Genomic DNA, 12,650 nt, shown 5'->3' with positions numbered 1-12,650 from the left:
TCTTCTCAAGAACAATCCTTTCCCCCCTTAGCCAGCCCCTATAATATACTCCCTCCTACATTTGAGCCAGTATTCCTTTCTCCTTTCATTGTACTTTTGAAAAATCTACATTCTGTTTTCCTGGATGGAATGTGTTTGTTCTCACGATTCAACTCAATCTATAGTTATAATCTCTGATCCACACTGCTATTCTTTTCACAGACAAATAGATCTTCTGTCCCATAAACCTCTAATGAAGTGTATAGCCTACATTTATTCTTTTTTCCTCTTATTCTCTCTTTGTGTATATGCTTGCATCTGCAGACTTGACTTAGGCCTATGGATCTGTTGGTGTTTTCTGTGTTCTCTCATTTTCCCTGCTCTGCTCCCTACTATTGGTAGTCAAATCCTGCATTCTCCTGCACTCTGACAGCCTGGCCACACTCACCATCATCATCATCATCATCATCATTATTGATCAGATTAATATTTCTCAGCCCCTACTTTCACTGCATTGCTCCCATAACCTAGGATCTGGGTGGCTCTGAAGGCTTGGGACTCTCAGCCTGGCGCTCTGTGATCGGACCCCACCACACCTAGCCCAGTACCTCAGTGTGGTCTCGCGAGTCCTCCCATCCCACCAATACGGTCTGGGTCCTCGCTAATATTGTTTAACCTCTGCCTCTCCGTAGCTTATCTTGATTGTTCTAGCCTCTGAACTCTGGTTGTTCGTGTGATATTTATTACAGGTCCACAATCTATTGTCTACCTTTCTAAAAATCTCTGAGCACCTGAAGTTTTTCCTAACTCATTTTGCATCAAAATCTGACCTATACTGCTGACTCTCATGTGGTTATACGTAGTCACTTCTTTCTTCACTTAATGTGAATACTCATTTTCCACTGCAGAAGTATTTATATGTTTGATTATGAAGTTGTATACCAGACCCTGCTGGAGATGTTTTATAAATATATGAAATAAGTACCTATCACATTTCTGCAAATCTGAAAAGTTCCGAATTCCAAAATACATCTGTTCCTAAAAGTTTTAGATAAGAAATTGTGGACCTGTAGTGATTTGGGCATATAATCAGATCAGATCACCAGGTGGTTATATGCACACAGTGTGCTGGATACCATGGTAGGAAGGTAGGCTTCCCACTTTTAAGGAGCTTGCATTCAAACTGCCATGCTTTGTTGTTTAACTGTTTGGAAGAGAAGCCATATGAAACAAGACAAAATTGCTGGAGAGAAGGGGCCCCTGAGTTCTTTTGCATCTCCATTAGTAGAGTATTGCTGATGATGAGGTTATTTCAGAAGACAGACTATTAATTTCTGGTCCATTTAGAGGAGATTAAGTTCATCTCTGTAGAGTTCCATTCTCATAGAGAGCAGAACCAAAAAATTTCCCATCAGATCTCAAGCCAGATGTCCCAAGCATGGTGGCACTTCTCAGAAATGCTGTCTGAGCTAACTAACTGCACGGGACTGAGGAAAGGGCTGCTGTGGCTTGAGTGGCACCTTCCAATCGTTCCTAAGGAAGGCTTTCTAGATGTGATCAATTCCAGCCAGGGTCATCCTCAGCCTAAGGCCATTCCAGCTGGGGTAAGGCATAGATAACGTATGTCACCTTAAATACTGTTAATATTTAATTAATCTACATGCTTTTGAATTGATATTTTTAAGATTTTATTCATTTTCTACTGTAGCCCCGAAAGTCCGCATTTAGTTCTTTGTTTTAAATAATAGAAATGTTCATGTCATAGCAGAATGACTGATTCCTCTCACTATCAAGTGAAGGAGTGTCATCTTGCAGTGGCATTTATGAATCCCAGACTAAGTAGATGACCTCTTGTTTATAGTTGTTAGCCAATTGTAGCAGCTAATAGGAAATACTCAACCTCTGTTTGGCCATTTAAATTATGTGTGCATGAAGAGAAAGTGCTATTTTAACTGTTGTTTAGTTTTAGTAAGCCATGTTTCTTGCCTCTTAGAGGAGTAGCATCTAATATGAGCATATCACCATGTAAACCTTCAATACTGACACTGTAGGGTAAATTGAAGACATAAAAAAGATCTTTGACTCATTTTATTAGCTAAGCAACTTATCTCCACTGGAAGGATTCCCTTCCTCTTGTATCATCTGCCTCACTTTCCTCCTCAGACCACTGACCCTCTGAACCTTCATTCCAGTCCCTGATGCATCCTGGTTGTGCTTAACTTGTGAGCTGGAGTCCAGCCCAAGCTGCCTTCATGCAAGTCGCTTAAGACTTCAGTGTCTGGATGCAGGGAATTGCCAAATGGATTACAGTCACTTCTCTAATTCAAACAAAACTGCCTACTTTGGGGTTTATATTTACAAAATTGGTGTCCCTGAAGGTTAATGTTAGCTTTCCAGAGTGGGTGATTCCTCTTTCTTTCTTTCTGCTTTACTGTTATTAGGTTATCTTCCTTCAGAATGAGAAATAGTGTATGCCGTCTATATTTTCTTTTTTCCCTTCAGGAAAATGGTGAAAAATACCATTCAATTAAATTTAAGACCCCAAAGAAAAATACATGTAATTATTAACTAAATATGTTCAAGGAATTCCTTAGATGGTTTGTGGAATAGTATCCATTAAGCAAATGGATAAAGACCTTTCCATATTTCATTTTCTACCTTTTAGTTACATCCTCAATAGAAAAAGTAGATTATTGGTAAAGGAAATGATTCCTGTATTATCTCATCTTTCAACAGGAAGGAACATAAGGGTAGTGGTGTTCTATGTTTTGTATATTGCCTTTTGTTTCACCATCTAAAATATCTTTAGTATTAAAGATTTTAGGAGGCTCTTTTTAGTTTTTTTTTATCCTTTTTGCTAACAATAACATAAATTATTAACCACAGAGAAATTCTTACCAGAATATCTTTTTCCAGGGCTATGAGTTAAGGAACTTAGATGCTGAATTAAATATGAGATTTGGGAAGGTCCATATTAATAGTATCTAGAGAAATTAGAGGTTGGATCTTATTTTAGCGTGTAAAATTTTGACCGTTGCAACAACTGAGCCAGAAATGGGATGATTTTTGTCATGTTTTCTCCAAGGTAGTACATGGTAGTATGATGAATCATATTTTTGCACGTCTTAGAGTACAATTTTGCATGGCTTGAAGTACAATACTGTGCTTGACACAGAAGAGGCAATTAACGTCTTTTTTGAGGGTGTTTGGGTATGTGGATGAAGTTACATTAACAGCGCTGAACTAAAGGTTTACCTTGTGGTCTCTTTTGGAGATAAAGTGGTATGAGTGGGTAATCTGGTACAGGATTAGGACAAGGGGTTGAAGAGTAAAGATGCCCATTGTGACAAGGACAGCATAGCATTCTGATGTTAAAATGTGAAGGTATTTATTAGTTGCATAAAATGGCACCTATGAATGCATAATCATTTGATTTGTGCCCTGGAAATGGGTAGGTTTATGATTGGGGACATCTTAGCATTATATATAGATGTCTAGTTTGCTTGCAAATAATTTTACATCACCTTTATCATCTGTCTGCTTTAACTGGATACTTTGCATATATATTTACAATTTAGGTGAAGTATCACTTTCTTGTGTATTTTAATGTGAGGATTAAGTGAGACCAAAACCGAGATAAGAAATTTCATTAAAACGTGTCATATCAAATTTCACTTTGAAAAATTAAAATCTAGAATGTATACTCAGTAGAAGTAATAAATTTTATTTACCAATGATAGGAAGGAGCACTGTCCTCCTTTGGGATAAGACAACGTTTTCAGCAACAACTAGGCTGTTGTAATTCTATGGTGACTTGAGAAAAATCCAATGCTACCTTGTGGGATAAAATATCTAATCTTATAAATAAACCATGGTTTAAGCCTACATTTGAAAAGTTTGCATTCAGGGCATTCTGTAGTCATTTCTTCTTGTAACTGTCTCATTGCAATCTTTAATATTATAAATTAGGGGACTAGACATTACATTTTAAGGTACTAACTGTATCACTGCAGGGTATAAACAAACAATAAAACAGGAGGGAAAATGCCCTCTAAATTGATTTTTTTAAAGTATTATCCAATGGCAAATGACCATGTGTTCAGCCCTGGGCTGGGGCAGATAAAAACACTCTGAGAGGCTGAAACTGCTCAAGAAAAGCCTTGCCTTTGTTTTCCTTTAGCTGAGGCTGGAGCTCAAGCAGGAGGTGCAGTAACTTAGGCCATAGCTGCTCTTTGACCAGTTCAGATAACTCAGGGCAGATGGCAAAGCTGGCAAGTGTGGAGTATCACCAGTCTGTCTACTCAGTGTTATGCCTTCTCCCCTCTCAAATGCTCATTGTCTTCCTGCTTTTCAGTCCTCTTGTGCAGTTAAATTAGGAAGAGATTGGATATACTCAAGATAGGCAGTCTTGTGTGATGGTTTAAGGTACAGACTTTGGAATTACATAAACATGAGTTTGAATCTTAGCTCTATGAACTTGGGAACGTTGCTTCTTCCCTCTAAGCCTCAGCTTCCTCATCTTTATTATGTGAACAGCAATAACATTACCTCAAGCAGATAGTATAAGAATATGAGCACATCTAAAGCATCTTGTACAACGCCTACCTTATGGGGCAGGGAGTAGAAGAGTCTGTCCTTACAAGCTACAATTGTTCTTTTGCCTAAGCTGTGCCTAATAATGTCTGTTTTAACCATGTTGGCATTATTGAGCCAGCTTCTATGCTCCCTTTCTCTCTGACTTCCTTTAATCCAGACCCCCTCCTCCAGCCTTTCTTTACAAGATTCCTGAGTAGCAAAGATCTAGAACCTATTTTCATGGTGTTCACTCCCTTCTCAGGAACCATTTCAGATCTAACTGCCTTGTTCCTTACAGTTAGGAATTCAGACACCAAGGTTTCCAGTCCAACTGTCACAGGTTTTCCAACATACTCCAGCTCCCAAGACCTCTGTGGGGATCACTGACTAAGAGTAGGAGTCAGAACAGGTCCCGTGCATGGATAGTACGTCAGCAAGTGTTCAGTGAGCATCTACTCTGTGATAGCCCATGTGAGGTTTAGGGGAAACCTCCTTGTCACCCTTTTAGGGGTTAACAGGAAAGGATTTTTAGGATGGGATGCACAGGCAGAACACAGAAGTGAACCTCACTTCTCAGACATTGGGAGAGAGCAGTTGGAAGCAAATTAATCTCAAGTCTTGTGAATAAGATCCAGGCAGACCTTATACATTTAACCTGTATAATGTGCTGTGGCAATCTGCATTGATTATGATTGATTGTAGATACCAGAGAACTAAGAATTAACTGAAAAATAATAAGGAAACATTTCTAAATCTAAAAGATAAAGGTTGATTAATAGCATAGTACCTCCCTTGACATTCGTAGAGGATACCTATATACCTGTTTTATAAAAGTCATATATAAGAGTTGAGAATAACAATGATACATTGAAAGGTGGATGTTGAGTGGTTGTTAAGCTCATTAACTAGCTAAATCACACTAGCCCATCACAAAAACCTCCTAGGTCTTGATTCAAAGTTGTGTCTCAACAAATTACAAAGTACAACCTGTCATAACCTTTTTAAACTCACTCATAAATGGTTAAAACCAGCAGTATTAAATTCATGAATGCCAGTGGTCTACTATAGTAATAAGAGATAGTCATGTGAATAGCTTACCCTTATGGGTAATTATCATGGAGAAATGAAACAATTATCTCATTAAACAAGTACCTAATTAATGTTGTAAATTTTACCTGATTAGAACACGATCTTTATAGTTGTTGCTCAGGCAATGTGGTCGGCCACTCTCACAACTATTTAAAAAAATGAAAGGGAAAATTGACCTTTGGTTCACAGTTTTAATAACGTTTTATAACTTCTTTCAGAGAGGTACTTAATAGATAGGAATGTAATATCTTTATGCCTTGAGGAATCCATACTTTGTGAATTATGTCTGGTAGCCATTTCTTTGTGTTACTCCTTCAGTGTGGTGAAATCATCTCTATAGATTAGGAACTCAGTCACTAGAACACAAATAAGCAGCTGGATTCTATAGCCGAGAAACTCCTGCATCAAGGACAATCTGTCACAAAGTATTTGTAGAGAATTTATATATGCATCATGACAGGTTCCAGACTATGTCATTGCTTCTCATTCTACACCACCTCCCCACACATGCTTCTCCAAAATGGAGTAACTATGATGAAATGGAAAGGTGTAGTTTTAATAAAACTTCTTTACTGAGGTGAATTTACACAATATTGTGCCCCATTTTAAGTGCACAGTTTGATAAGCTTTGCCAAATGTACACATTGATGTAAACACTACCCCAATCAAAAACATTTCTGTCACCTAAAAATTTTCGTACACACTCTCCACCACCACCACTTGCCCCCAGCCCCACACACCTCTCCTGCCTCAGGCAACCACTGATGTGATTTCTATCACAATGTATTAGTTAGGCCTTTTTTAAAGAACTTCACCTGAAGGGAATCACTGTGTGCTCCTTTGTCTCCAATTTCTTTTGTTTAGCATAATGCTTTTGAGATCCATGTTGTTGTATGAATAAATTTCTTTTCATTGCTGAGTAGTATCCCGTTTTATAAATAGTTTATAATTTGTTTATTCATTCAACTGTAGAGGACTGTTTTGGTTTAATGTTTTGGGATATTATGAATAAAAATCTTTAGTTTTCCTTTTTTATAATATCTTTGTCTGGTTTTGGTATCAGGGTGATGATAGTCTCATAAAAGAAGTTAGAAAATGTTCTCTTTTCTCTCATTTGCTGAAAGAATTTAAGAACACTATTAGTCCTTTAAATGATAGGATTTACTAGTGTTTCCATCTGGGCCTGGAGTTTCTCTATGGAAAGGATTTTCATTGTGTCTTTCAAGACATTTGTCCGTTTCATCTTGATTGTCAAAATTAATTGGCATCAGATTGTTCATAACACACCTTTTTTATCGTTCCAACTTTTATAAGATCAGTTATAATGTCGCCTTTTTCGTTTTAATATTGGTTTGTGTTTCTCTTTTTTTCTTGCTAGGATGTTTACAATTTTATTAGATTTTCAAGAACCAGCTTTTGGTTTCATTAATTTTGTTCAATGTTTGTCCATTATTTATTTATTGATTTTTCACTCCTTATTATTTCTTTCTACTTCCTTTGGATTTAATTTGCTCTTCTTTTTTCAGCTTCTTAAAGAAGAATCTTAGATCCTTAATCTGAGATCTCTCTTCTTTCCTAATACAAGTATTTATAGCTATACATTTTTCTTTAAGTAGTTCTTTGAAATCCTGCAAAGTTTGGTATGTTATAATTTCATTATCATTCAATTCAAAATATTTTCTAAATTCCCGTGTTATTTCTTCTTTGGCCATTGAGTTATTTAGAAGTATGTTGTTTAATTTCCAAACATTTTGCAGTTTTCCAAATATGTTTTTATTATCAATTGCTCACTGATTCTGTTATGGTTAGAAAATATATCTGTAGAATTTAACTCCTTTTAAATATATTGAGATTTCTATTATTGCCCAGCATACAATCTATCTTACTGAATGTTCCGCGTGCACTGAAACCAATCTATGTTCTGCTGTTGTTGAGTGTGGTATTCTATGAATGTCAGTTAGGTCACGTTGGTTGATAGTATTAAGTCTTTACACATAATGATTTTCAGTTTACGTATCTACCAGTTACTGAGACAGGAGTGTTATTTCCAACTATATTTGTGAACGTGCCTATTTCTCCTTTCAGTTAGTTATTCATGTGTTTTTGTAGCTCTCTGAGTGGGTACATAACACATTTAGGATTGTTACGTCCTGTCATTTTGATAAGTAGATCCTTTTATCATTATGAACAATTCTTCTTTATCTCTGGTAATTTTCCTTGTCCTGAAGTCATTCTGTCTGATATTAAGAAAGCTGCTCCAATTTTTAACCATTTTTTTATGATTTGTGTTTTTATGGTACATGTTTTCCATCCTCTGACTTTTAGACCATCTATATCTTTATATTTAAGATGCATTTCACATAGATAACATCTAGATGAGTATTGCTTTTAAAAAAGACTGGGTAAACCCAATCTGAAAATCCCTGGCTTTAATTCCTATGTTTAGTCTATTCTTATTTATATATTTATTGCTATGGTTGGGCTTAAGTTCACCATCTTGTTATTTGTTTTCTATTTGTTCCGTCAGTTCTTTGTTCCTTTCCTCCTCTTTTCTTGTCTTCTTTTAAATCAACTGAGTATTTTTAGTATTTTTTATCTCCTCTATTGAATTATTTAGCTATACCTATTTATTCTACTTTTTTAGTGATCTCTCTGGGGTTTAGTATATGCATTGTTAACTTAGCCCTGTCTGCCTTAATATAACATTATACTACTTCATGTATCATGTGAGAACCTTAACGTATACTTCTATTTCTTGCCCCCCTCCTTATTATTCTTATACATTTTATTTATGTCTTAGACTGTAATGTATCTTTTTTAAAACTTTAAAACTTCATGAAGTTTTGTTTGGAATCAATTTTCCTTAACTTGAAGAACTTTCCCATAACATTATTTATGGTATGGGTCTGCTGACAACTTCTCTTAGCTTTTGTTTGTCAGCAAATTTCTTTATTTCACCTTAACTTTTGAATATTTTTGTGGGATATAGAATTCTAGTTTGGCTTTATTTTTTCATTCAGTGCTTTAAAATTGTAGCTGCATCCTCTTCTGAACTTCTCGTTTTTTCTTTTTTTGTGTGAGGAAGATTGTCACTGAGCTAACATTGGTGCCAGTCTTCCTCTACTTTGTATATGGAATGCCACCAAAGCAGGGCTTGATGAGCGGTGTGTAGGTCCACGCCCAGGATCTGAACCCGTGAACCCTGGGCCACCAAAGCAGAGTGCTCAAACTTAACCACTACACCACTGGGCTGGCCCCCTGACCTTCATTTTTTTCAGACGAGGAGCCAGTGATAATTATCTTTGTTTCTCTAATATGTACTCTATCTTATTTTTTCCTCTGGCTACATCTTGGATTTTCTTTATCATTGGTTTTGAGCAATTTGATTTTGAAATGTGTTGGAGTAGTTTTCTTTGTGTTTACCGTGGTTGGGGTTCATTGAGCTTCTTAGAACTATAGGTTTATATTTTACATCAAATTTGGAAAATTTTAACAATTCTTTGAATATTTTTTCCTACCTTTCCTTCCTTTTGTGATTCCAATTATGCAAAAGGTAGATTTCTGGATATCATCCCACACATCTCTAATGCTATATTCAATTTTTTTCAACCTTTTCCCTTCTGTTCTTTGTATGGATAGTTTCTGTCTTCACGTGCACTGATCTGTTCTTTTGCAGAGTCTATTAAGGCCATGTAGTGACTTTTTTATTTCGAACATTGTATTTTTTCAGTTATAGAAGTTCTCTTTGGTTCTTTCTCATAGTTTTCAATTATCATATTCTCATATTTTCTTTTATATCCTTAAACATGTTTATAATAGCTGTTTCTAAATTCTTGTCTACTAATTCCATCATACTTGTCATTTCAAGGTTTGTTTCTATTGACTTATTTTTTTCCCTTGTTCAATGCATTTACTTGGATGCTGGGCATTGTGAATGTTACATTGTCAATCATTTGAATTTTGCTATCATTCCTTGGTAAGAGTTTGGTTATTTTCTGGCAGTCAATTAATTTACTTTAAGGTCAACTTGATATTCTGGAAGCTTCTTTTTAAGCTTTGTTAAGGTAGTTCTAGAATATTCTATCCTCTAGAGCTACTTTAGCCTTACTCCTAACGCATGACCCAGGGTCTTTCCTGAATGTCTGGTGTTCAATGAGAATTGTCCTTCTCTTTAGTACCCTGTCCCACGGACTACAGCCACCTCAGCTTGTTGGAAAGCTGAACTCTGTCTCCTCACCTCAGGCAGACCCTGTGCTCTTCTTGGGTTTTCCTTTTCCTGAATCAGCAGAAAAGTCAGGGCCATCAGAGGATCACTGTGTGTATGTGTGTTTGTGCACGTGTGTATATGTGTGCATGTGTTCCCATTCTCTGAAATCCCACTCCTTTGCAGCACAGTTTTCTAGTGTCTGAAAACAGTTGTTTCATATATTTTGTATAGATTTTGACTAATTTATGTCAGGAGGGCAAGTCTGGTATTAGTTCTCCATCATGACTGGAAGCAGAAGTAAAAATGTATCACTTGTCAGTATAAGGAAGCATCAGAGCAAGATGTGTCAATAGGATGAAACCCTTTAAAATGCCATGTGGGGGCATAATGGAAAGAAAGAGAGAATGCCAACAGATGCAGATGTTGTATAAAATAGACCAGGAAAAGGACACTGAAGGTTGTGGAGCAAGAACTCAGCTCAGAGAAAATGACTGGGTGTCCTGTGACCCAGTAATTCCAGAAACTTTTCTATTTAGAGTTTAATAGAAAGTAATTTCAACATGATTCCTAGGTATTAAGCTGAAACTCTGATGCAGGGAAAAAACAAAAGAAACATGATTCCCCCAGTCACCCGTGGAATTGAAAGAATAACAAAACCACAAATAGAAGCAAACTAAAAAGCAAGGAGTCACACCAAGTATTGTATTACCAAGGGTTCAGAGTTTCTTGACAGGTATAAGAGGGCAATGTGTAGTAATTTGCTCCATTTGTAAGAGACTGGCCAAGATTTTAGGTAGAATCAAAGTAATTCAGTAATATATTCATTATTCATGCATTCTTCATATAATCTATACTCTAAGGTTCTCTGGTTCCATAAAAAATAGTGAGCTCACATTAAAATATTTGATTATGTCTGGTATGCAGTGGAAAAGTTACCCAAGGATGTGACAGGGAAGCTTAGCAAATGCTTGAATTGGGAAGGCATCCGTGGAGGAGAGACCAATTACACACTAGGTGTGAGGGTGTAGGGTACTTGGTATATCTTCACTTACAGCCTTAGGCACTGAGGGAAGAGGAGGGCCTTCAGCAAGTAATGAGTTAGAGGTATCTTGTTAAGCTGAGGTTTCAAAAGGTAAGTTAAGGACCTTTTGTAATTTAAGAAATTGAGGTTTTAATAAATATTATCTTTTCATTTCTCTCTTAAGATGGCAGATGCTTGAACATGTTTGTATGCCAGGAGGAAGGAATCCATGGCAAAAAAAAAAGTAAGAGAGCAAGAGAGTTGAAAGTGAAGAGAGTAACATGGAAGTTCTTGTAGATGGGGGAGTGATGTGCAGTAATTAAAAGGAGTCTTGCTTTCTCCAGGCTTAAGAAAATTCTGGAAAAGACATATGTCAGTCGGGGCGAGGAATTAGAGGGAACATGTTAGGGAAAAGGTTGGGAAGGTGGGAGAGTATGTTTAAAAAGAACAATGTTTAAGATTTATAAATCACAACAAAAGAGTTGGGGCAAAAGTGATTGCCCCAAAGGTTGCCCCATGGTTCCAAGGAAGGAAGTACAGAGCATTTTGAGGATGAAATCATGAAACAAGATGGAAGACCAAAAGGACTCAGATTTGGTGATGGGGTTAATGGATCCAAATGGAACTCTCATTTGCAGTTTTTACATTGCCAGAGCAAGCAGAGTATCCAGAGTTACTGTAGACCTCCTGACAATAGCCACTTCAAATCTTGCTTCTGTCATCACCGAAAATAAATCTTAACAACTCGGAAAGCTCTGCTTATGGAATTTTAAAATATTATCTAAATGGAAACAGGTTAAGATATAATACATAGTAGAGAGTGGAGGTTTTGGTTTATTTATATGAGTCAGAGAAGGTAAAATATTTGTTAAGATAACATCCAATAACACTTGAAAAGCTAGTGTTGTTAGCACCTTGGAAGCCAGGAGTGAGAGTCTACGTGACTTTTCTAAGTCAGGAAAGTGAATATGGGTTGTAGCTCAATAGAAATTACTGCAAGATAGGCCCTGAAAGCAGGGAAATTGAAATATGTATTAGAGACTCAGAGCAGCCGGAAACTTTCTAGGAAAAAAATGCAAAAATAGTAGAATAATATATGCCGTGTATCCAAAAAGTATTATAGGTTGATTCAGTATTTATATATTAAGCACCAAACGTGAGGTGTTTATTATGCAAGACACTTTTCTACATACTGTGGTCATTAACTTCTTTTAAAAATCAGAATATGCGTGCTCGCTTCGGCAGCACATATACTAAAATTGGAACGATACAGAGACAATTAGCATGGCCCCTGTGCAAGGATGACATGCAAATTCGTGAAGTGTTCCATATTTAAAAAAAAAAAAATCAGAATATGCAACACTTTAGGTAGTTTATGGATTAGCAGAAAGAGAGCACGTGTACCCACTCACTGTTAAATTAAGTTCCTTATGTATCTTGTCAGAAATTGGATGGCCTCACAGTGCAGAGGCAAGCGCAACACACTTTTCCGTTGCCCCCATCCCTAATGCAGGCCTGTCCCTAGGATATATGGCACTCCTGTGTATCTAAACAATTTGAATAAATGCTCTATTACAAAACTCAAGAGGTCTTGTGAGGTATAGTGGTTACAGATGAAGGTTTATGATATTGCATAGAGAAGAAGAACTTAGGCTTTTGCTTGTTGTCCAGTAAGTGCCCATGAAGATCGTTCATAGTGTCCTGGCACCACTTCTTCCTGTTCAGGTCTAGGAACTCTCTCTTCTTGTCATTATTGTCAAATGTACCACTTTTGGCTAA

The 12,650-nt window shown here is 36.7% G+C and overlaps 1 protein-coding gene and 1 non-coding gene across 2 annotated transcripts in view; both read left to right on the top strand.

Annotated features, from left to right (window-relative positions):
• The window catches only part of NECTIN3 (nectin cell adhesion molecule 3), a 135,367-nt gene that overhangs the window by 110,242 nt on the left and 12,475 nt on the right, over positions 1–12,650 (top strand). The window lies entirely within an intron of this gene.
• Positions 12,101–12,207, top strand: LOC111769149 (U6 spliceosomal RNA). Its single transcript, XR_002801943.1, has one exon. It is a non-coding gene; the product is annotated as a U6 spliceosomal RNA (small nuclear RNA).

The sequence above is a fragment of the Equus caballus genome, chromosome 19 (genome assembly GCF_041296265.1).
Source record: "Equus caballus isolate H_3958 breed thoroughbred chromosome 19, TB-T2T, whole genome shotgun sequence".
Taxonomy (NCBI): Eukaryota; Metazoa; Chordata; class Mammalia; order Perissodactyla; family Equidae; genus Equus; species Equus caballus.
This window is presented reverse-complemented; position numbering and strand designations above follow the sequence as displayed.